We start from the raw sequence: 25,963 nt of genomic DNA on the forward strand, positions 1-25,963 counted from the left end.
GTGGAAATTTCAGACATTGTATGCACTGTCAAATTATAGGTAAAATATTTACATCTCCATTGTAGATTGTTTTTATTTTTACTATTTATCATTTATTATGTTTATTTATTTAGTTTTTAATGATTTTTATTATTTCCATTATAGTTGGTTTACAGTGTTCTGTCAATTTTCTGCTGTACAGCAAAGTGACCCAGTCATACACACACACACATATACATATATACATTCTTTTTCTCACATCATCCTCCCATCATGTTCCATCACAAGTGACTAGATATAGTTCCCAGTGCAATACAGCAGGATCTCATTGCTTACCCACTACAAACGCAATAGTTTGCATCTATTATGTACATTGTTTTTAAATTAGAAAGAGGCCAAAACCAAATGTTGCAGTAGCCGCCTCTGTAGAGGCTTTCATGTGATTATTCGTATTTTTGTGTATTACGTATTTTTTTTCCTCCAAACTTTCTGCAATGAATGCGTAAGATAAAAAAGAATGTTGATTTTCTACCAAAGTTTCTAAACTTTCTAAAATTTAAAAAAACAGAAAAGGATGTTTGCTTTTAAATTTAATGTTGAATCAGCTTTGATGAATAAACTACTAAGATACTTTGTATTTTAATAAACAGAGTGTATCAATTTGATATATCTTCTTTAAAGTACAAAATTTAAATCTGTTTTATCAAACCTTTTAATCTTAGTTTTAATTTTTCTTTGTCAAGTGGTTAATGTCACAAAATAAAAATGAAGGATTCAGAAATGTTTCTCTTTAGTTTAGGGATAGTGATTTTACCAGAAAACCTAGATCATAATTTGTGAGTCACTTCCTTCACAATGATATGTTTTTGGTTATTTAAATGAAATTTTAAGAAAACAATATTATTTCAGTTTAGAAAATTAAGTTGTATTTTAAGTTTTATTTTTCTGACTAGTAAGACAGCACCTTTAAAGAATTGTTTGGTTTTTAGCTAGGAATGAGCCAAGTTTCAACTGCAGTGATTGTCTGAAGATAAAATGCTTAATTCTATATTATGTGGCTTCTCTATGACATCAAATTCAAGTCTCTCTGCCTGATTTTCTGGGCCATCTGGCCTCACTCTGCTTCTTCACTTCACTTCGCGGGTATCCACTGCTGGGCAAGCCAGCGCCCCTACACAAAACTTTCCCCCTCAGTGGACATGCTTTCCAGGGCCTGCCTGGATAAGCCGCCTCCCTGTCTCTAGACTGACTCTCTTCCTCCCCATCCCCACCTGCCCAAACTCTGCTAATTCTTCAGCCACATGATTTGACATTTGATTATTTATGTATTTTTTTATAATTCTTAAACTCGTATTTTTTCTTAGTCCCTGCTGCTAATGTGTTCACAGCAACAACTCAATAAATATTCTTAGTATGACTGGTAAATTCTTCTATGATTTAAAAATTTTAATTGCTGCACAAAGTTTCCTTAGGGCTTGGCTTTTCTTTTAAGGAATACTTTATGATCTTGCAGGGATCCTGGCTCACTCTAGGGTCTCCTCAAAAAGACTTTGTCTCTTCTTTAGTGTCCCTATAAATAATTTTTCGTTAGTAAGCACTGTAATGAAAAGTATTTCAGATCTGTATTTGAGTCCTGCTTCTTCCATTAACTAGCTTTTTGGGGTTGGATGCGGAGCCTAATTTCTTTTATCTGTAAACAGATTGGATTGTACTAGGTGATTCCTAGGATTCCTTCTATTGCTTTGAAATGCCATATTACGTTTTTCAGAGTATTTGTAGTGTCCCGATGTTGCTGTCACTTATTCAGTTGAGCATAATCAAAATAGAGCTTTCATTTTTAACTCTTAGTTTGTCTATAGATTGATTAATATTCCTGTTGGTCAGATAATGTAAATATCGACTGACTACGTACAAATTAAACTGCAAAACAGTATGGTTCAAATAGCTGCTTCAGAAAGCCTGGTGATTTTCCTAAATTCTATAGGAAGACAAATTGTAAATATGAAATACTTCATTTCATTTTTCCTCTTAGCTTTAATCATCTTGAAAAAAAATTCTCATTGTCCTTCCATGAAACCCACATCACTGGAGTAGGAAGCTTAGGTGAATGTCAAGATTTCTTTCTAATTCAGGCTTCAGCATTCAGTCTGGGGAAGGTACCTCTTTGAGTGGCTCTGCTGAAGTATTTGTCCCGTATGAAAGCCAATACAATCAGCGGCAGCAGCATAGATAAGGAGCTGCATAAGGTTGTATTTTAGTGGCAGGCTGTTTTGTGACCATGTTCTGCAGGCAGACTGGAGGTGACAGTATTATTTACTTTTGTTGCTTGGGGTCCAAAGAGAATAAATTGCTATTGATTTTTGAGACATTGCAATGAAGGGTCTGAATGCCTTCAGAAGAGCTGGGTGGCAGGACAGCCAGTGATGGTACAGGCTGCCTTTGAAAATGAAAATTCATTTTCTTGTTATTGTCATAAAGATTTTTTTTTTTCATTCTTAGAGACAGTTACAAGAAGATGTGGCTGTGGAGCTGTTGCTATTATAAATGTTTTCTATTCCCTGAAAGAATAGAATTCAGCACTTTTCATAGCAGTCTGAAATTGATAAATAGAGTTTTGTATGTACAGTCGCATATATGGAATAAGCTGGACCTAAAAGTGACATATAATTCTGTAGTATATTACCCACTTTACCCAGGACACTTTCAGGTTTTGCAAATGTTTGGCGGCACAAAGGAAGGAAATTTGGTTCTTGTTTTATTTAGTTTTAACTTGTAGAGACAGAAAGTGTTTCTAAAGTACTATCTTCGGTTATTTCTTAACTTATCCTCCAGTTGTAATATTTACGTGCACGCTTTTTAAATTTGGAAGAGAGGGAGACATTCTGAGTATATCCATGCCCAGGGCCCCTTCTCCACCCTTGTAATCCCTCACCAGATGGTCACTCCTTGTGATGCTCAGGAGCCTTCTTTATGGTGCTACCTCAGGGACAGATACCAAAGGAATAGCTGCAGATTAGTTCATCCCATTTGCCTGTCAGTTATTTTTCTTAATAGTGCATTCCTAAGTTAAGCAGCTAGGATGACTCATGTTTTCAAGTATCTTGTTTTGAGAAGTGAGAATTATTGGCATCCAGAAATTCACTGTTGTACATAAAAGCAAGAACTAAATGCAAGGCTTGTAATGACATAGATTAGGAAAGAGATTGCCAATGAGAATAACTTCCCTGAATTAGGAAGTGATTTTGTAATAAATGTAGAAACCTATATAAATAACGAGTTAAATCTGAATTTCTTAATCCTGAAGCTTAGCTTACCGTTGAGACTTCTAAATAAGCATTAATGTGAAAACAGAATATTTTTAAATGGGGGCACTTTTTAACTCAAGACAGAACTTTTAATATTTTTGACTGTGTTGTGACTATATATCCATTTTATATTTCCTGATGATTTTTTACTAATATGTTCAGATGTGAACACATGTAAAAAGATGTTTACTTGATAAAAGATGTCTACACATTTTTTCTTTTTTCAGTCTCGCAAGTAGCAACTTAAGGCTTCTAAGACAATGATAGGGTGCCCTTTCCTGTGGAGAGGATGGTATAGTAGGAAAAAAGGAAAAAAGCATAGACTTCGGCATTTTAGGAACTTGAGTTCAAAACTCAGTTTTTCAGTTACTCAGTTGTGAATTAGGGAAATTGTCTAACCCCTCTGGGCCTTGGTCTGTCACATTCTGAAATGCTGACAATGGATTGATCTTAAAGTGAGGATGAAATCAGCAGTGCAGGTCAAAGTTCGTTGTTGCTGTCGTCATCATCGTCACCGTCAGTCCACCCTCCGAGAAAACGTGGAAAGCGGGTATTGTTGGAGATGTGGGGAAAGGCAGCTGAAAGGATCTGTCTCTTATGTTCTTACTTCAGTTTCCAGGGCCTATTACGTATTTCTCATCCTACAGCCTTGAATCACCCTAAGCCGTCAGTTACGACCATCAGTCAGCATTTTTCTGTAAGCTGACAAACTTTGGCAGGAGCTTAAGGAAACGTTGGTAATTAGCCTAACCTTCAGGTTGGGTATTCCTGCCTTTCAGCCTCAGTTTACAGGAACTAGTGCCTCCCATGTGCTGGGCCCAGGCCTCGAGGTTTCAGGCTGCCGCAGCTGCAACCTGCACCTGTACTTCCCCGCACACCGTTTGCCTGGTCCTTGAGCTCTGTGGGAACTTGTGGAGTGATGACCACAGCCTTGGTCTGGCCACGGATGGCTCTGCTCCATCCACGCACATTTAGTGTTTCCTCCTCCTGCCGCCTGTGGGTGGCCAGCCCCTCTCTCTGCGGTGGCGGCTCCCACTCCACGCCAGTGGTCCCTCTTTGGTAACCTCTCTGGCCCTCAGTTCAGGGCCGTCCCTGGCATAACCGGCCCTTAGCACTCCTGCAACTTCAAGTCCTCTGTTGGTGAGGTTCTGTTGATTCTAATTCTACTGCTGTAGTGGTGAAAACAATATAAAATGGGTATTTGGATATTACTAGATGTGATAATATGCCTTTCTGGTCTAAATCCTTCTTATCGTTTTCAATCCACGCCCCCTTTTACATTAAAATTCCATATTTTAGTGTTACGGTTATGGACTTTTTTATTTTCCAAATATAATTTTCTATTAAAATATTGACTAGATGTTTAATAAGTCTAGCAGAAGCTGTATCCTCTTCTTTCTACCCCTAATACCAGTTGAAAATCATGACTGTAATTGTCCGAAGGATAGATTTTTTTTTGTCATTGCTTTAACCATCATCACATAAGCTTAACTGTGGGAAATAAATATTATGACATGAACTCTTAAAGAAAAAGTCATTTTTTTCCTTTTTTTGCGATTTATCCATTTGAAAATAAATATTTTTTCAGTAATAAGACCTGGTGTATAGTAAGTATTTATTATGTGCAAGGTTCTGTTCCAAGGGCTTTGTATGTATTATCTAATTTATTCTTCATGACAACCCTAAGAGGTAAGTACTAATATTATCCTCATTTCATAGATGAAAAATTGGGGGAGGCACTAAGCAATTAAGTAATTTGCCTACTTTTACACACCTGTAAGTGGTGAACAGTGTTTCTCTCCTAGATGTTCAAGTTCCAGTATTCGTGTTCTTAATCACTACTTATGTATGCCGTCGTTCTATTAGTTACTGAATATTATTTTAATAAATTATGTTATAACCAAGAGTCTTACCAGCAATTCAGACCTTTATTTATCAGTCTAACAAAACCTGCCTTATACTTGGCCTCTAGTATTGTTGGTAGGTAGTTAATTTTTTTGGAGGGTAGTTAATTTAATTAATTTAATTATTTTTGTTGGTAGTACTTATTTGTGGAAAGAAGAGAAAAAGAGAGAGAAGGAAAGGACTCAAAAATATATGTTTTAATAGATTGTTTTAAAAATAAATTTAAAATAATATATCTGTTCCCTTACTTCATGTAACTCACTGTATAACTTATCAAAGATTCCATAATTTTATCTGTAAAATGAAATAATGGTGACTCACAAAGCATGTAATATATGGCTTAAATTTGAGACACTTTCAATGTGATTGAAAACAGTTAATCTTTTTTCATTTTTATTCCATTTCATGTACCTTAACATGCATTTATTAAATGTATTTTTAAACTAAAAAATCTAATATACATGTGGATTATATACTTTGTAATTTACCCATTTTAAACTGAAAAATTCCTAGCTGGCTTACATTATGATCTACCAAGAAAGGAAAACTTCTTTTTAATACTGAACTAAGGAAAGTAAAATGTTCAGGTCAATTTGTCAAGCACAGAAATATAATCTGTGCCAATGAAAAGAATTGTTAAATTATCTGTTGTTTAGGATTAGCCAGCTCTCTTACTTAGCATGGATAATCGAGGCTTGACAGTTCTTAGTAGTGTTGTCATAAGTGTCTTTCAGATGGTAATTTCCTTTATTGTCCTTGATTAATTTGTATGTAATTACTGGAGTTTAACAGTAACCTGATGTGTTCACTCTCCTTATTAATATGGGTTGAAATGCATAATCCTAAATACTTTATAACCTCATTTTAATATTTCACCTGTAAATTGTTTGTTTAAAATGGAAACAAGAATTAGTTGAATTTGGTTGTCCTGTTGTTATCTAAGTGCTTACCTGTTAAATTTTAATGTGCAGATTTTTAGGTACCAGCTACCTCTTAGTACCAAGAAACTTCTGTGTTATTTTTCTGATGTACCATAACACTTTTAACATAGTAGAAATGAGTTTTCTGTTTTTAAATGAAAAATGAAATTTCTATTTTAAATGTTTTCTATTTTTCTGTTTTCTGACATTATTTTGAAATTGAGTTTGGGCAGTTTTTTCTAAAATAATTAATCCTAAATTTATTTGTGACATAAAAACATTACAGAATGGTACTTCATGTGAACAGCCTTAATTTACCCACTGCATTTGCCCGTGTTCTTATCTCCTCTACTTTCCTCAGTTTCCAGAACATTTCACTCTGCTAGGACTAATCTCTTAAGGGCTATGTGGAACTATGAAAGCTGGGTGGTATAACTTGGCTTTTAGAAGGAATGGCAACATCATTTGTGTATACGCAAATGTTATTTTTTTTTTTAAAGTGCTGTGACAGTTCACATCTGTTTTCCAAGGAGTTGCAGGTCTCTTGTAGATTTCATTATTTTCATGGAATCAGTGGAAAATGCAAGGTGTTAATATTTATATACTCTTATAATGGTCTTCAGACTTTGAAAACTAGCCTCATTCCAATCACAGTGTGAAAAAGCATACATTTCATCATGGTACAAGCAAATGCTACCTGTTTTATTTTTTTTCCCCTGGTGCTGTCTTAAAACTAAATTAATGTAATTGATCAAAATATAAATGATTAAAAACCTGGCGGGTCTTCCCCATTGCAGCATTTGACTACATTCTTCCCTTCCAAGCTTTGGACTTTCTTCCTAGAGTCGTGTTACGAGCTAGGTGGGGGTTTTAGAAAGAAGGGTTGGTTTGTTTGTTCTTAAATTCTGTCTTTTCTTTTTAAAGTCAGGAAATTTAATTCACAACCTTACATGTATCTCTGCTCCCCATATCTTATTTTCCTGGATGTACACACTTTTCTTCCATTTGCAAGATCTCTAATCACAGCAATTTTTTTTTAACCTGTATAAAAAGCACATTTTAAAACAATTTAAAAATGCTCTTATTTTTTTGTGATTACGTCTTCTGGAGATAAAGTGGTTTCAAGATGACTTTGACTAAACCGGGGCCCAGTGGTGCTCTGTCTGCAGGTGCTTTGACTCTCTTCCTTCTGGAGTGGAATGAAATCTCCCTCCTTGTCTTCCAGGTTCTTCTCTGTGCCTCTTGCCACCGCTGGTTTTCCAAACAACCAAAACTACCCGATGTCTGTAGGAACTCCATGTCTCTGCACCCTTGTATTTTCTCCCAGGATTAGTTAGTTGTCTTTATTTTTCAGTTTCCACCCAATTTTATTCTGTTCAGCTGCCTGCTGTGTTCAGGCATTAGAATTGTCACAAACCTGCTATTAGCAACTTGTTCTTTGATTTCCTGACTCAGTATAAGAAATTGAAATCAGTAAGGGCCAATGCTCCCTAAGCACTGTACTTTCGCAGTTGAATGTTGCTGCTCAGCACTCAGAGTTCTGAGTCATAATTTCATCTCTTCTTCAGTTTGAAAGGCAAACTGCTGGGAACCAAATCCCAGAACATATACACACAAATTGATTACAGTAGAAACATTAGATAGGCATTTATTAATGAGTGGGCAAGTCCACACTTTAGGGCTGACCACTTCAAGATCAATGAACAAGTGGCAAAATTTTCATTCTTTTTTATGGCTAATTAGTAGTTCATATATATGTGCGCACACACACACACACACACACACACACACACACACACACACGCTCCAAACCTTCTTTATCCATTCATCTGTTGATAGATGCTTAGGTTACTTCCAGACCTTGGCCGTTATAGATAATTCTACTACAAACATTGGGAGGTGCATATATCTTTTTGACTTGGTATTTTGTTTTGTTGTGATATATACCCAAGGGTGGAATTTCTGGGTCACATGCTAGTTCTATTTTTTGTTTTTTTTTGAAACCTCCATACCATTTTCCACAGTAGCTGCACCAATTTACATTCCCACCAACAGGGTACAAGAGTTCCCTTTCCTTCCCATCCTTGCCCACATATTGTTGTGTTCTTTGATGAGAGCTGTTCTGACAAGTGCGAGGTGATAGTTCATTGTGGCTTTGAGTTGCTTTTCCCCAGTGATCAGTGATGTTGAGCATCTTTTCATGTGCCTACTGGCCAACTGCATTTCCTCACTGGAAAAATGTCTACTCAGTTCTGCCAAATTTTTAATTGAGTTGTTTGGTTTCTTTGATTGCGTTGTATGAGCTATTTATATATGTTGGATATTAACCCCTTATCCATCATATCATTTGCATGTATTTTCTCTCATTTGGTAGGTTGTCTTTTCACTTTGTTGTTCTAATTTCATTTTTTTACATGTAGCTGTTCAGTTTTTCCAGTACCAATTATTGAAGAGATTGTCTTTTTCCATTGTATATTCTTGCCATCTTCATCATAGATTAATTTACCATAAAATACTGTGTGGGTTTATTTCTGGGCTCTATTCCAGTTCAGTGTGTCTGTTTTTGTGCCAGTACTGAACTGTTTGATTACTCTACCTTTATAATATAGTCTGGAGTCAGGGAACATGATTCCTGTAGCTCTGCTCTTTTTTTTTTTTTTTCAAGATTATTTTGGCTATGCAGGGTCTTTGGTGTTTCCATACAAATTTTAAAATGATTTGTCCTAGTTCTGTGAAAAATGCCATTGATTTTTTTTTGCCATTGGCAGCAACATGGATGGTTTTGGAAGGCATTATGCCAAGTGAAGTAAGTCAGAGAAAGACAAACACTGTACGATATCATTTATATGTAGAATCTGAAAAATACAACAAAGTACTACTATGACAAAAAAAGAAGCAGACTCACAGGTATAGAGAACAAGCTAGTGGTTGCCAGAGGTGGGGGCAGCATATAGCTGGGGGAGTAGGGGTGTAAAATATTGGGTGTAAGATAGGCGACAAGGATGTATTTTACAACATGGGCAGTATAAGCAATATTTTGTAGTGACTGTAAATACAGTACAACCTTAAACATTTAGTATAAAAACATCAATGAACAGAGTATGTGGATTACAGTCCTTCATCTCATTCATCTAAGGACTGCCTTGGTTGAGTGTCTTCTGTGCAGTGGATCTGAGAGATCCTCAGGACACAAGGATGAATAAGAGCTCAACTCTCCAGGAAGCTCCACTCACATGGGACAGACAGACAAATAGATAAATAAGTAGAGCATGCAATGAGACTGACTTAGGAATCTGTATGAACAGTTCTGGGATCACAGAGAAAGAAGGTAGCAGTTATCCCAGGAAGTCAGGGAAGACTGCACAACAGTGTTGGAGCTTCATTTTGAAAGAATGGCTTGTATATCCTAGGTGGAAAGGGGAGAACATGCAAAGGAAATTTCATGAGAAGACATAGGGCATTGGTTAAACAGAGGGATCTTTAGTGGTCAGAGGTATAGACCATGGCAGAGGGAAAGGCAACAAAGAAGCCTCTTACATGCCTTGGCAAGGACTGGCATTTAATCACTGAGCAACAACAAGCTCATATGGTTTAAACAAGGAGTAAACTACTTAGGCTTATTTCTCAGTAAATGTTAAATCGGGATGGACGCTGTGTTTTAAATCTTAAAAAGTGGAGTGAATTCCTTAGAATAGCTCTTGAGATGTTATTTACTTTTGAGGTAAGAATTTCGCTTTGTGGAAGAAATGTGTATACTTTGGACATTCTAATAGAGCAGGAAAAAAATACATGACTTGGTAAAACAGGATTATCAGATAATACATTGTACTTGTTATACCATATATAAATTTTACAGATTTTTAAAGATTATTTTTGATACTTTATGATATTTATTAATGGTATGACAAATTAATTTTATTTAAGTGAAGATGTTTTCTTTGCAGATAAAATGCACGTGTCTAAGCAGAGGCAATGTATTTGGGTATATCATCACTTTAATCTGATAAACCTTTTATGGTTCTGTTATTTTATAAAAATGTATGACTTTTCATTTCCATGATGAAAATATAATAATGTAACTTTTTATGAAATGTACTTGTGGGAAATGTGAAATTGAAGCGCGTTTGGTTTCATTTATTTTTCTGATGTAGAACAGGCCTTGGTAAGGACTGGCATTTAATCACTGAGCAGCAGCTTCCTTTTTGGCACCCAGTGGGTTAATGCTTCATGATACAAGAGCCCGTTTTTATGTGAAAGTAAAATTACTTTGAAAAATATGCTTTAATTGAAATCCTATTTAAGGGTAAAATTATTTTATTGATTATGATCAAAATGCCCCAGACAGTGATGAATTCATCAATTCCTGTTTCAGTAGTGTTATAAATCTTTTAGCAGGAGCTGGAGAACGTGAACAAGATGAATATTTTCAGATTATAGTGGCACATTACTTACTATGTGTAACTTTCTTAATCTGTATACTGTGCAGGAGTGGAAATGGCCTTTAAGAAGCAATGTAGTAAAGGAACTTACAGTGTTATCTATGTCACAAATCAAACTGGAATGGAACTTTCTCCAATGTAAACTTTAAAAATATGAAGCTGGCGGTTGACTGAACAGTATATTTGAGTTAAGGGAAGAATGGCATAAAGTATATAATTATTTAGCATAGCCAGAAAGGAATTTTATTTATAATTACTGAATAGCAGCCCCTTGAATTCACATAACTAAGGAAAATATTGTAGCATTTAACCCCCCTACAGTATTACAAAGATGTGAAAGGTTGTAAATGATTAAACCATAAAAAGCTACACTTTTAAAGTCACTGTCACCTATGGAAATTAAAGAACTTTCAAGGTTTTTATAGCTTGGTTTTTTCCATCTATATGTAAGTAAATATATGTTTATATCCCTATGTACCTATTTACCTACCTACCTTCCTATCTCCATACTATTTCTTGAATTTGCCACCACAGAAATGCTAAGACCTGGGGTTTTTTGTTTGTTTGTTTGTTTTTTGGTCTTTTTGTCTTTTTTGTTGTTGTTGTTGTTGTTGCTATTTCTTGGGCCGCTCCCACGGCATATGGAGGTTCCCAGGCTAGGGGTCGAATCGGAGCTGTAGCCACCGGCCTACGCCAGAGCCACAGCAACGCAGGATCCGAGCCGCGTCTGCAACCTACACCACAGCTCACGGCAACGCCGGATCGTTAACCCACTGAGCAAGGGCAGGGACCGAACCTGCCACCTCATGGTTCCTAGTCGGATTCGTCAACCACTGCGCCACGATGGGAACTCCCTCAGCTAGTCTTATTGTGAGTAAATATTTTGTATTATCATCTGGCTCTGCATAAGCATGTTATTAAGTATATCTTTGCATAAAGAGCTATAACCCTATGGAAAAAAATTGAATAGATGCAATGTCTACCCACTAAAGAGTTATTAATACCAATATGATATGTTGGAGGAAGTGTATAAGAATGAGTAACTAAGGAACCCGTGTGCACTGTAGTAATTTTAAATGCATCTGGTTGAATTTCAGCAGGATGGAGGAACATTGTTCCATGCAAGGGTAGGCTTTTGTCCCAGGAGTTGGCAATATGTTGCATTCCTTTTGTAAATGACTTCAAAATCCCAGAATTGTTCTCATGATATTTCATATTAGCATTTTTTTCTGAATTCTAAAGTACTGAGGGATGCATCATCCCCTTCCGATAAATATGTGAGCTAGAAACCCAAATATCCTTTCAGATTTGGAGTTGCAGAATCTGAAGACTTCAGATGATAGTGTCACCTAATAACTTGGTATTTGTGTCAGGCCCAGCACCCTCGTGTCCTTGTTTCATTCCAGACTGAAGTGGCAGCAGTCAAGAGTCACGACGCCCGTGTTCAGGTCTACAAACAACATCAAGGGCCTCACATTCATTTTCGGTGGGGACTTCTCTGCCCTAGATATTTTGCAGGTATCTTCCTAATACATTTTCATTTACTGAGTTTAATTTGTCTAATTATAGCAGAGAATATGGCAAAGACAAGACTTAGAGAGCATATAACATAAACAGCCTGAATACTTTTCATATCTTAACTAAGATAACCCATTAAATTAATTATTGGGTATGGTTATGACATCACCGTCACGGTGTTCATTAGGCAGAATGGTGTTACTAATGATAAATGATAATGTGCTGAACACAGTCCCGAGTCCGAGGAACCACCCGCTGATGGCGTTTCCAGTCCCCTACTGCTGGGTCTCCGCAGCAGCAGCACGTGCACTGGAGCCCACTGTCATGGTTGACTTTCCAGATCCTCGTCAGAATTGTGTTTTTGTTTCGTTTTGTTTTGTTTTTCAAGTTTTCTCTATTTGTATGAGTGAACAATAGAGCGTCTGATTTTCTCAGGCCAGGTATCGGGCTGTCAGGCAGTCACAAGTATGACGAGGGCCATTTGGAATCGGGCCTCTCTGGGACATGTCTATCTAGCACTAATTTCTATTATCTGACTGGCATAGACTTTATGTGTAATCTAGAAATAAAAAACAGACTGTTAGGATTTTAGTGAAAAAAATCGTATTCTCAACTTTTACCCTCATACTGTGTTTATTGCTTAATATTGACATTAAGCAAGACCACTACTGTTGATCTCTCTATCCCAGGAAAACGTGACTGCGCGAACCCTGGGACAGTCTTCAAGCACGAGCATAGGCATAAACCTGAATATAGATCGGCATCAGTGTCTGCTAATTTCCTGTTGTTTTATTCTTTGTTGTGTTATTGTGTCTCCTCCAAAGAAATATGATGTGATATGAGCAACTCTGACAAAAACGTTGCCCCGGCCTGATGTTAATGTGAAATTATCACTAAGAATTAAAGTTTTGGAAAGAAAACTCAAAGTTTATGTTCCTCATAGCAAGCATAATTCATGTAGACTGCCTAAACAGTGTATATTAAGGCATGCATTTTATTGCATAGCCACTGATAAGAAAATACTACATATATGCTTCCCGCTGGCAGTTAGAGTTGCTGTGGGAACCATAATTTTGAACATCTTTATCTGCACGTTAAATTCTCAGCCATAACATGGCAGCAACATAATACTTTTATTGGATGTATTATTTGATGCCTAGAGTTTGGTAGGTAGGAAAAAAAAAATTAAGAGAAGAAAAAAGTTAATAAAAATGGAATTTTTTTGAAATAGCCATATTAGAAAAGGATAAAAGTATGGGTATTTCAGCATAGATTAAGAAAGCAGTAATAAGTCTATGGCCATACCACCCTGAACTTGCCCGATCCTGTCTGATCTTGGAAGCTGAGCAGGGTCAGGCCTGGTTAGTACTTGGATGGAAGAAAGCAGTGGTCAAACTTGCTTCACTGTTGTTTGTGCACTAAGGAAAGCTTTCCTTAGAGGTCTGATCCAGCTGACACTGGAATGCAACACATCAAGAGTATCTTTAGAAACACCAGTATTGCAAGGACTCTTTAATATCATTTAGCCCAGACTCTTCACCTGTGTATCTGAAAACCAAGGTCCAAGTGGGCTCAGTGTTCATTCTAGCTCACACAATGAGTTCATGGCCAGATTGGAACTCGAAATGATATTTTATGGCTTCCTATTCATTGCCTCAGTTGTTTGCACTGCCCCTGTTTTTAAAAGAGCCAGCTGGTTATTAGTTACCTTTTATGGGGCTTTGATGAATACTGTCACATATAATTGATGCATGTTTTATGAAATACACATTATAAATTTGTGGCTCATCTACTTTATTTCTAACTTGAAGTGACTTACATGTGGAACGTTTGTATAAAAACACTTAAGAACTCCTGAGCAGTTGAGACAACTGCATTTAAATTCCCCTTCGAACTTTAACACTGACCAAAAATAAATAAATGAGTAAAAAGCCTTATGTTTCCTAATACTGTGAAGCACGTAGACATTTCTTTAAATGTATTATTTTGTACTGTTTTGCAAACCTAAAGGGATATGTCAAGAAACAAAGTGGGAATGCACCTTAACGTTGCTTTGGTATTGGGTAAGGAAGTAACATATCAGTTGAATTTTTATACTGTGAACTTCAAATGCAAAGAACCTTTGGCAAAGGTGGGCTGTCATTTTAAGAAGAGAGAGGAGACTGCTGAGGTCCAGAGTCCTGTGAAGTGGTCCTTGTTGGTGGCTCATTAACAGTGCTTTGTCTGTTTAGTTCCTGCTTAGGTGGCCTCTGTGCTGTTTGTGGGGATCTTCCCCAGTAGCCCAGCTCCCAGGGGGCCAGGGTACGGAGAGTTGCGGGGTGGCTGTCCCCTTCTGCTCTCCCTGTAGAGAACTGTACACAGAGAAATGTCAGAGAAATGTCAGGCTCAGAGAACATCAAAATATTAATTAAGAGTTATGAAGTCTTTTAAAGCTCGTTAGTTACTTTTTTACAGGAGTAAAGTTGCTGTGCGGAATTTATATTATGCGGAATTTTGCTGTACACCGTTCTAAAACTTTTAGATAGCATCGTCTTCTTCAGTAGAGGAAACATCATGCTTTCTTTGCCTTGAAAACTTTTAAAAGAATTATTTTGGTGCTTAACATTTTTTCTAAAATTTAATAATCATTGGAATAATTAAATGAGTGGACAGAAAACACTTATTGATTGAAAATCGATATAAATTTACTTGACTTTGATTTTAAGGAGCTTTGTTAGTGTAGATTTGGGGGTTTTGATCATACCCACTTGTGATTATTATTTTAGCAAAATTGGTGATATATTTGCAATACTGAGCAAGTACACAGTATCAAATAAATAGAGTGCCCCACATACCAAACAAATCTCTATTGAATTGGAAACTAAATCTTCTGTAATACTGGCTTTGTCAAAGATATGATAATCACATATGTTTTTAATTGCATCCATTTAGTCATTCTTTCACTCTTTTATGCATTCACACCAGCTTTCAGAGAGTTGTTGAATGTCTACCATTGCTACGCACTGTACCGGATGCTTTGGATATAATACGGACAGCACATCGGAATCCAGCTCCCGTCTTCAAGGAGCAATAGAATAAAACCCAAGGCAAGTGTAGGCAATGTCACAAGAGTCCATAAACAAGGGTGAGGGAAGGAGTTCTGACTGAGCGACAGTTTATCTGAGCTCAGAAAGAGAAGTAGATATTTAATAAACTGAAAAGGAGAGGAAAGAGCCTGTCCAAGCTTTGTGGTGGGAGTGTGCTTGGAAGATGAATGCTTGGGGCTAAAAAAAAGGTGATGTGGTTGGAGTGGGGGGGGGGAAGACAGGAGTAGGGCCTGAGGCTGGAACTGATCTGAAACGGCCTGATAGCAGAAGGGCTAGTTAGAGATAAAGGCCTGATTTGAGAGGAAGAGGCATGCAAACTCTCCTAGGGCTGGGTACAGTTGATGGTGGGCTTATGTATTCTCCCAGGGGAACACCCTTTCGCAGTGAGGAGCAAGAGTTAGAGGGGCAGCTAAGGATGATAGGGAGTGATTGCAGTCTTGTCCTGTGCTGTGGTGAAGATGGAACAACAGGACAGGTGTGTATTTAGAAGGTGATTCCACAGAGCATTGGTTGACTGTAGAGGCATGTGAAGGAGAGGTTCAAGGATGACACCCACCTTTTTAGCTTAAAAAATAGGATGTATGGTGAAATAATTCACTGGAATCTGAATTTCTGGGGAAAACCAGATCACAGGTCATATATGGAAGATAACTTCCATTTTACCTGCCAGCTCTCTTCCATTGATAGTGGCTGCCTAGGGCCTTGGATTGAGAAAGATCTTGAAGTTCATAGACTCTTTCATGATCAACACTTTAATTTTAAAAACTATTGTGGATGGAGTATGTTTCTGTATATCCTGAGTCAGTTCTTGCTCTTAAGTTGACACTGACGTTTGTAGCTGAAATGTCACAGTAGGGTGAATGTTTATACAATAGCTATTGCTAGCGAATGCTAAGCATGTGCTGGGTGCTATTCTAAGTATACAGTCTACTTCGTGCTGTTTAACCTTGAATGTAGATTAGCATTTAGAATGATATAGGTTGATATCGAACCCTCTCCTGTTCAAGTAGAATTTATATAAATTGAGCTTAATAGGCCTTTTAATAGTAGGATTCTCATCTGTAAGGTGAATTTCTGGTATATATGGACCCCGAGGAGAACATCGTGTCATGCCACTAATATTCTAAATTACTATTAATGAATAATTAAAAGTCAGTTTACATTTCACTTAGCATAGTTATCTCTCATTTGTGAGTGTATGTGTGTTTGTAATTATTGGTTTGCAGCTCATATTCTATGTAAATGGATTGTAGCAGAAGCTTAGAGGAGGAAATGCCATATGGGATTACAGTTTAATGATGACCCAAGTCTGCCTCTTATTTTCTGTGTATCTATCTCACAGCGCCAAAGACCTTCCAAGTAATTGAATCTTTCCTTTCTGTGATTGAATTCCAAAGGGGCTTCTTATAATTTTTTTTCCTGCTACAATGATAAAATTAAAATAATTCTCACAATATTGTAACTTACTAAAATTTCTTTAGGAGTAAATTACATGTGAACACTCGTAAAAGCTAAGGGGAAATATGTTTTGCTTTACTTGCTAATTAGTATTAATTTTATATACTTTCTCTTTGTATAAACTCAAAAAATCAAGAATATATGACTATTTCTATATGACTACAAGATTAAGCTTCTAGATAAGTTTCTGGAGACAAAAAAATCCCTGCTGTTTAGTTCTCAAATGTTGGAATGCAACCATTAACCAACAAACTATTAAGGAAATTTGTAAATATCCATGGATTAATCCAACTGCGATTGTACTTATTTTAACAGAATGCATGTCGGAGAGTACCCACTTTTATTCAATAAAAATGTGATCAAATGTTTAAGCCCAATAACTGTGTTGTAGGTAAGAATGACAAAATCACTTATGTATTGTAATAATAGATTCCATATCATTTATTATTTTGGGGATATTTTCCATGGAATTTTTAAAAAGTACCTTTCCAATGTACTCCACTAAAAAGATCAATGGCATTTCAAATTATTTATTTTATTTTATTATTATTTTGTGATTTTCTGGCAGGACAGTTGGACTTATTGGTGGCCATGCATGAGAAGGGGGCAGGGACAAGACTGTCGTGAGTCCAAGGCCTGCCGTTTGTCCAGGGGCCACCATTAGGGGTGTGTTTGACCCCACAGACACGGGGGATGAGTAGCTTTTCTGCCACCATGTTTTCAAAGTCATCCGCACTAAGTAATCCCTGCTTGGAAATACAGAACTTCTGCCAGCCGGGAATTTGAACTTGGCCCTGCATAGGGCCTCAAACACATCCTTGTTTGGCAGCTTGGTGAGGCTGGGTCTTAAGACTTGTCCAATGCGGGCTTGCCAAAGGCACCACCATACCTATCAGGAGCCCAGGTTGGGGACTGTGTGCCAGCATGAATGTCCACTGGAAAAGGGTGTCTCCTAGATCTGTTAGAGCAGCCCATACAGGTAGCAGGCCGCATAGGCTACCACAGAGGCTGCTGGTTGCAGCCATTCTGCACAGGGACCCCACGGGGAGAAGGACACAGTCAGCTGATTGGTGCAACAATTTTGAATCATTTAAGTTTATGTTGGTATAACAGAGAATTGGTTAGAAAATCATATTGGGGTTTCTTTATTAAAATATTGGAGTGTTCTTTTTAAAGAATGTTTCTGTTTATTAAGGAAACATTAAAAATCAGTTTACTCTTTAATGAATCAGAAGGTTTGAAAATTTGAAGTATAAATATCAATTAGAATATGCTAGAACATGATCATTTACCTTTGTGAGAAAAGGCAAATTAATCCTTCTTATCTGGAACAAGACAAGGATGCCTACTCTCACAACATTCATTCAACATGGTATTGGAAGTCCTAGCCACAGCAGTCAGACAAACAAAAGAGATAAAATCAAAACTGGAAGAGAAGAGGGAAAATTGTCACTGTATGCAGATGAAATGATACTATGTATAGAAAAACCTAAGGACCTAATCTAAAAACTACTCAAACTGATCAACAAATTCAGCAAAGTAGCAGGATACAAGATTCACATTCAGAGGTCAGTTGCACTTCTGTACACTAACAATGAAATATTAGAAAAGGAATACTAAATACAATACCTTTTAAAATTGCACCCCCAAAAATCAAATATCTGGGAATACACCTGACCAAGGAGGTGAAAAATTTATATGCTGAGAATTATAAAACATTAATCAAGGAAATTAAAGAAGTTTCAAAGAAATGGAAAGGCATTCCATGCTTCTGGATTTGAAAAATTAATATTGTAAAAATGACCATACTACCCAAAGATTTACAGATTCAACGCAGTCCCTATCAAATTACCCATGACATTTTTCACAGAACTAGAACAAACAATCCAAACATTTATATGGAACCACAAAAGACCCAGAATTGCCAAAGCAATCCTGAGGAACAAAAACCAAGCAGGAGGCATCACTCTCCCAGACTTCAGGCAATATTACAAAGCCACAGTCATCAAAACAGTGTGGTACTGATACCAAAACAGACATACAGACCAATGTAACAGAATAGAGAACCCAGAAATAAACCCAGACACCCATGGTCAGTTAATCTGACAAAGAAGGCAAATATATAAAATGGGAAAAAGACAGTCTTTTCATTAAGTGGTGCCAGGAAAACTGGTTAGCCACATGCAAATCAGTGAAACTGGAACACACCCTCACACCATGCACAAAAATAAACTCAAAATGGCTTAAAGACTTAAATGTTAGACAAGACACCATCAAACTCCTGGAAGAGAACATAAGCAAAATATTCTCTGATATCAACCTTAGCAATATTTTCTCAGGTCAATCTCCCAAAGCAACAGAAATGAAAGGAAACATAAACCAGTGGGACCTAATCAAACTGACCTACTTTTGCACAGCAAAGGAAATCATAAAAAAAAAACACACAAAAAGACAACTTACAGAATGGGAGAAAATAGTTTCAAACAATGCAACTGACAAGGGTTTAATCTCTAAAATATACAAGCAATTTATACAACTCAACAGCAAAATAGCCAACAACCCAAGGGAGAAATGGGCAAAAGACCTGAATAGACATTTCTCCAAGGAAGATATACAGATGGCGAACAAGCACATGAAAAAATGCTCAACATCACTGGTTATTAGAGAAATAGAAGTCAAAACTACTATGAGATACTGCCTCACACCAGTCAGAATGGCCATCATTCATATGAAGTCCACAAATAAATGCTGGAGGGGGTGTGGAGAAAAGGGGACCCTCCTCCACTGTTGGTGGGAATATAAATTGGTACAACCACTGTGGAAAACAGTATGGTGGTACCTTAGAAAAATATACATAGAACTACCATATGACCCAGAAACCCCACTCCTGGGCATATATCCAGACAAAACTTTCCTTGAAAAAGACACATGCACCTGCATATTCACTGCAGCACTAGTCACAATAGCCAAGATATGGAAACAACCCAAATGTCCATCAACAGATGACTGGATTAGGAAGATGTGGTACATATACACAATGGAATACTACTCTGCTATAAAAAAGAACAAAATAATGCCATTTGCAGCAACATGGATGGAACTAGAGACTCTCATCCTGAGTGAAGTAAGTCTGAAAGAGAAATCAAATACCATATGATATCACTTATATCCGGAATCTAATATATGGCACAAATGAACCTTTCCACAGAGAAGAAACGAACTCATGGTCTTGGAGAACAGACTTGTGATTGCTGAGGGGGAGGGGGGAGGGGGGGAGGGGGAGGGAATGAGATGGCCTGGGAATTTGGGGTTAATAGATGCCAATTATTGCCTTTGGAATAGATAAGCAATGAGATCCTGCTCTATAGCACTGGGAACTATATCTAGTCGCTTATAATGGAGCATGGTAATGTGAGGGAAAAAAATGTATACATGTATGTGTGACTGGGTCACCTTGCTGTACAGTAGAAAATTAACAGAACACTGTAAACCAGCTATAATGGAAAAAAAAATCATTATTTTAAAAAAATCCCACTTTTTACAGTGAGTATAAGCTATTATTATCTAATAGCAGTTAAGTGTGTGTATAGGACTCTGGAGTCCTACATATTCCTGTCCTGTGGGTGAAAGGTGCTGTGTCTCATAGCTTTCCTTTCCTTTGATAGCCTCTCCACTCCACCCACCCACATTCTCTCTGCCATAACAGAAGGGACTGTACTCAGTTTGGCATCGTTTAAGGCTTTGTCCTCTGAAATGATTGTCCCACCTGAGCTGTCCCTACAAGTCAGTAACCTCATCCTTCCTTTCTTAGATTTAATGTCATTTTCACAGTAGATTCCCTTGATTCATGCTTTCATTGGGAGGACCCTAAGGCAATGGAGAAAAATTACTGAGCCCTGTAATAAACCAATGGGGGTAAAATAGGACACAAAAGAGGATTTTTCTTACCTTTGAGATCATACTCAGAGGTATTTCTATTCTTTGCAGATAGCTAGCAGGCATGGTCCAGTATGCAGTCTGAGGTTTTAGCTGTGGGTGAAGAGTTCTCAAACCAGCTTCAAAAGCATCGTGGCTTGTTTATAGCTGTTGTGGCTCAGGTGCTATCACTTTAGGCTAAAATCTCTTCACCACTGTTTCTTGGGAGCAGTTTCCAAGAGGCTGGGTGAGGAGGTCACCTTTTAAGTCAGCTTCTACTTCAGTGCACACTGGTGAAGAATTTTGTTTAGTGAATAAAAGAATTTTGAAAGTAAATCCAGAGTGACTTTTAGCAATAATTAATGGCATATTTAGTCAGTGATGCATGCCCATGCTCACAATTATTATAACATTGCTGTAATTTTATTACTACTATTGCATCTCATAAAATGCCTCATTCCAGGGACGAATATTTAAGTAGTATAGAAAGACTTATATAATCTTAAACAAAACTATCCCCACTCTTGCTCAGCTTGGTGATCTTTTATATATACTTTATTAAATACTTGTCATGTCACAATTCCTCTTATAGATGATTTATATATTCTATCTTATTAGTTCTGATTTATATATTGATTTCTAAAGAATATGACTGAGACTCTTAAAAGTTGAATGCTCTGTGTAATGTATAACTGAGCTGGGTATAACTGGAATATGAACCCTAAACCTGAGGTCTTTCTAGGTTTACCCCTCAGCCTTGATTAATTATAGATTTATTTGGCTTTATGAAATTAACCAGTTACATGGTTATTTAGGGGAGATGGGCCTAGGTTTTACCAAAAGTTAAGGTGATCTGTACCATCTTGTTTTGTAAAGAATAGTTGTGATTTAGGCTTGCTTTCCTGGCGTAATTGGTTTTTTGTGTCCAATTTAACCCTTAAAGTATCCTTGATTATGTGATAAATTACATGGTCACCTTATCCCCAGAATTTAACTAGTCATCTCAGTATAACTAAAGTACAAATTCTGTGAAAGTGGAGATTTTTGTCTCTTTATTGTGTCACCGGCATCCTGGCACATTAAATACTGTCGCTAAGTATTTGTTGAATATTTTGTTGACAGATATTTGATATGTGTATCAGGGTTCTCCAGAGCAATAAAACCAAGAAGAGATAGACAGATAGACAGATAGATAGATCGATAGATAGATAGATAGATATGGATGTATTTTAAAGAACCAGCTCACATGATTGTAGGTTCCTGTGAGCCTGAAATTTTTAGGGCAGGCCAGCAGTCTGGAAACTCAGGCAGGGATTCTGTGTGACAGAATTGAGACAAAATTCCTTCTTCTCTAGGATTCCGTCTTCTCAGATTTTTTGTTCTTAAGGTCTTCAACTGATTGCACAAGGCCCACCTATATTGTGGAAGGTAATTTCCTTTACTTAAAGTCAACTGATTGTAAATGTTAATCATAATGACAAAATGACCTTTACAGCATCATTTAGATGAGTGTTAGATCAAACAACTGGGTACTATAGCCTAGCCAAGTTCTCAGACAAAATAAACTACTAGTAAATGTGTATTTAGGAAGACACTATATAAATATGCCATTGAAAAAAGTGGAATACACTGAAATAGTGTTCATCAGTATTAACAGAAATAGCTCAGTAAATTGTAACTTTTATTACATTCCAGGAACTATGCCAAATCCCCTCTCTCTTATAGTAATTAATGATTATAATATCTTTATAATAGTATATATGTTTATATATATAGGCAAATAATGTTATATAAATACTATTTAATATCATTATTTATGAATGTCATTTATTTAATAAATAGTATATCCTTTCAAATTTTTATTAAGGCATAGTTAATTTACAATGTTATGCTAATTTCTGTTGTACAGCAGAGTGACTTAGTTATATACATATATACCTTTTTATATTCCTTTCTGTTATTTTATTTTTAAATTTTTTATTCAATGAATTTTATTATATTTATAGTTGTGCAACCATCATCACATCCTAATTTTAGAACATTTCCCTTCCAAACTCCAGTTCACCCCTCTCTTCCCCTTACTTTTTAGCATCTGTGAGTCTGTTTCTTTTCTGCAAATAAGTTCATTTGTATCCTTTTTTAAGATTCTACATATAAATGATATCATATGATGTCTGTCTCTCACTGTCTAACTTCACTTGGTATGATGATTTCTAGGTCCATCCATGTTGCTGCAAATGGCCAGTATTTCATTCTTTTTTATGGCTGAGTAATATTTCATTGTATATGTGTACCACATCTTCTTTATCAATTCTTCTGTTCATGGACATTTAGGTTTCCATTATTTTTAAATACAATATATATCAATGGTATATTGTCATATCATTCATCCTGAAAACAACTTGAGGGCTGTTGTTTCTAAGCCTTTGAGAGCTTAGGGTAGTTTTTCAAGGACATACAGCTCTTTCGCATCAGTGCCTCTAACCAGGGACTCCAGTCAAGTCAATAGGATTCCAAAACCTATACCCTTTGTAGTACACCATATTGCTTTCAGCTTTGTTTTGTTTTTATATTCCTGTACACACGCAGTGTTTAAATATGAAATTTATTTTTGTAGATGGCATCAGGAAGATCTTGGCCAACAGAACGTAGTTAGCACCAGTTTACCAAGAGTTAAGACTTAGGGCTAGCCAACTGGGACTGGATTACTGTATTTTCTGGGAACCTATGTCTCTTTCTTAGCGAGTACTTATATTTATGAAAGAAGTAAACTGTTTTCTTTTTTCCTTTTTTTTTTTTTTTTTTTGCTTTTTAGGGGTTCACCATGGCATATGGAGGTTCCCAGGTTGGGGGTCCAATTGGATATGCAGTTGCCGGCCTACACCACAGCCACAGCAACATGGGATCCGAGCTGCATCTGAGACCTACACCACAGCTTACGGCAACACCGGATCCTTAACTCCCTGAGTGAGGTCAGGGATTGAACCCACATCCTCCTGGTTTCTAGTCGGATTCGTTTCCGCTGCACCACAACAGGAACTCCAGAAGCCAAATGTGTTCTTGGTAGAAGGCTCAGGCTTTGTGAAAAGACTTCATTTATGATTTAGGCTGTGGATATGTCAGCTCCCCGGCAAGGATTAGGTTTGTGAGGGCTGGCCATGGTGGCAGCTCCAGTGACAGTGGTCAGCAGTCCTCTCTTTAGGTGCTGTGAACAGGACATGATATACTTTCACCTGACAAGTGCACTTTAGTCCTTTACCCTGACTCCTCCCGTGTGTGGCCTGGACTGGTGGTGTGCTTCTCCAGGTGAGAGCCCTCCCTAGCAGAGCAGGATCTGTTTTAAAAAAAAAAAAAAAAAATGGAGCATCAGGCCTTTCTAGCCTATCTGGAAGACGGTGGGAGGAAGGGAGGGCAGGCAAGGAGCTGGGGACTAGATAGCAGGTAGACACTCATGATTTACGAAAGACAGGAAGCCTTGTGTGATTTCAGACAAGTTCTCTTCCTTTAGAGTGTTGTCTGCATTGCTAGCTGAAGATAGTAGAAACCTTAGAAATTGCTAGACATAAAAAAAAAAAATGACTGGAGGTTTGTAATAAAGAGGCTATGTTTATATCTTTCAGGTTATTGATATCAGAAGTAGTAAGAGACTACATTTATAATAGATACTTATGGTTGAATTGGTTTAAAAGATGACTAGAAAAACTCCACTTTTCATTTAAAACTTTCTTTTGTTTTAGTTCTCAATACTAATTTTGGCTGTTGTTTTTAACTAAGGCTGAATCTAATTTATCAGTCTGGAGTGTCATTTTCATTGTCAACTTTTAGCTGTGTGACATAAAAACTGTATTTTTGTTTGATAGTTTCTTTTAAATTTTACTAAAATAATTGTTTCTCTTCTGAGGGCCTTTTTATGAACGTGAAGCTTATTGAAGATATATGATCATTCAGTAAAATCTAGCTAGTAGTTTTAGGGTAGAAACGTGTATTTTCCCAACACAGCACCTTTTCCTCATCGTCTATTCTGTTAACCGAAACAATGCCCAAGAAAGGCAAAATGTGTATAATATATATATGTGTACATATATGATTTTACCTCTTAATAATCTACTGCAGACAATCCGCACTGGTTGTAATTTGAAAAATTATAGAATCTCAGAGGGTATTAGTAAGTTGAATAATTCATTACTACACATGAATAAAAATAAGTATTAATTGAACTAAATTATTCAATTGAAAATTTGGATACTTTGGAAAACATAAAAGCTTTAGGAATTTTCTGGATACAACCTTTGCTTTGAAAATCCGCCCGAAGTATAGTGCATATTCATGAATTCCACTATATTTATAGGCTAAAAGTAAACATGCATCAATATTATTTTCTATAACTCATACCAAGACTAGTTTTGTTTGATTAGTACTTGGAAATAAACTGAGGAAGACTTGATAGAGGTCTCAGGACACCCACCCTCTTCAGTAGAAAGAGCTCATTATTGGAAGGTGTTTGTGCTCTTTAGTTTTGCTTTTCTGCTGAAATGTGTCTGCAGAGCATCTAATTTCTAGGTAAATTTAAGGGTTATCAGCTCATTTTCAATAATTAAACAAAGTGAAAGATCTGTTGATTCTTTCTTATTACCCCTGTTGTCCTTTGGCTTTATGCCTATGTCAACTTTAATTTCTGATTACAGAGCCAGTGCTTCAGTAATTGGCTCTTAGAAAATGAAATAGCTACTAAAAGATAAAACTTTTAAAACCTATGTTTCTAAATTTAACTGGCCATTATATGCTCTTACTTTTCAGGCATCCTATGCTTTGTAATTAATTCAACAGATATTTTGGCTGCTTATTTCATGGGAGAAGTTCACCTAAGATTCTAGATGGGATATAGAAATGAAATGCATATGTACCTTGCCACAAATAAGCTTATTGGTAGTGATGATTGGCAATTTGGATTTATGCTCTGACCTATTTTCTGTTCTGTGAGTGGTGACAGAGAGTCCAAGATTTTAGTCTTTTGTTTTGGTATTACTGTTTTTTTAAATCTGTGCACTCAAAGAAATATATGTGTGTGTGTGTGTGTGTGTATATATACACACACAAAAAAAAAGGAGAGAAATTCTTTGAGATGAGCACTAATGAGGTTTTTTGTTTGTTTTCCTGATTATTTTGATCTGTGTCTAAAGTTGTAGAACTGAATGTAAAAGGTAGAACTGAAGTTGTAGAACTCTATGTATCTGTGTCTGTAATTCAGGAAAAATCCACTTATCATGTGATTATAATGTATTTTCCTACCCTTTTCAGGTATAGTTCATTAGATTGTTATGAAATTTATAGATGTTTTTCCTAAATGGTTATAGAGGTAAATAAAGCAGTTGTATAGAGTCAATATTGCCCAAATTCACAAACCTGAAAGCTGATCTTCTATTACTGTGCTAGACTTA

At 36.7% G+C, this 25,963-nt stretch overlaps 1 protein-coding gene and 1 non-coding gene across 4 annotated transcripts in view; one reads left to right on the forward strand and one right to left on the reverse strand.

Annotated features, from left to right (window-relative positions):
* Window positions 1-25,963, forward strand: part of PRKN (parkin RBR E3 ubiquitin protein ligase) — a 1,272,474-nt gene that overhangs the window by 46,508 nt on the left and 1,200,003 nt on the right. The gene's annotated exons all lie outside the window — the stretch shown is intronic.
* LOC125121738 (small nucleolar RNA SNORA70) lies at window positions 17,554-17,688 on the reverse strand. Its single transcript, XR_007133605.1, has one exon. It is a non-coding gene; the product is annotated as a small nucleolar RNA SNORA70 (small nucleolar RNA).

Source organism: Phacochoerus africanus, chromosome 2, assembly GCF_016906955.1.
Source record: "Phacochoerus africanus isolate WHEZ1 chromosome 2, ROS_Pafr_v1, whole genome shotgun sequence".
Taxonomy (NCBI): domain Eukaryota; kingdom Metazoa; phylum Chordata; class Mammalia; order Artiodactyla; family Suidae; genus Phacochoerus; species Phacochoerus africanus.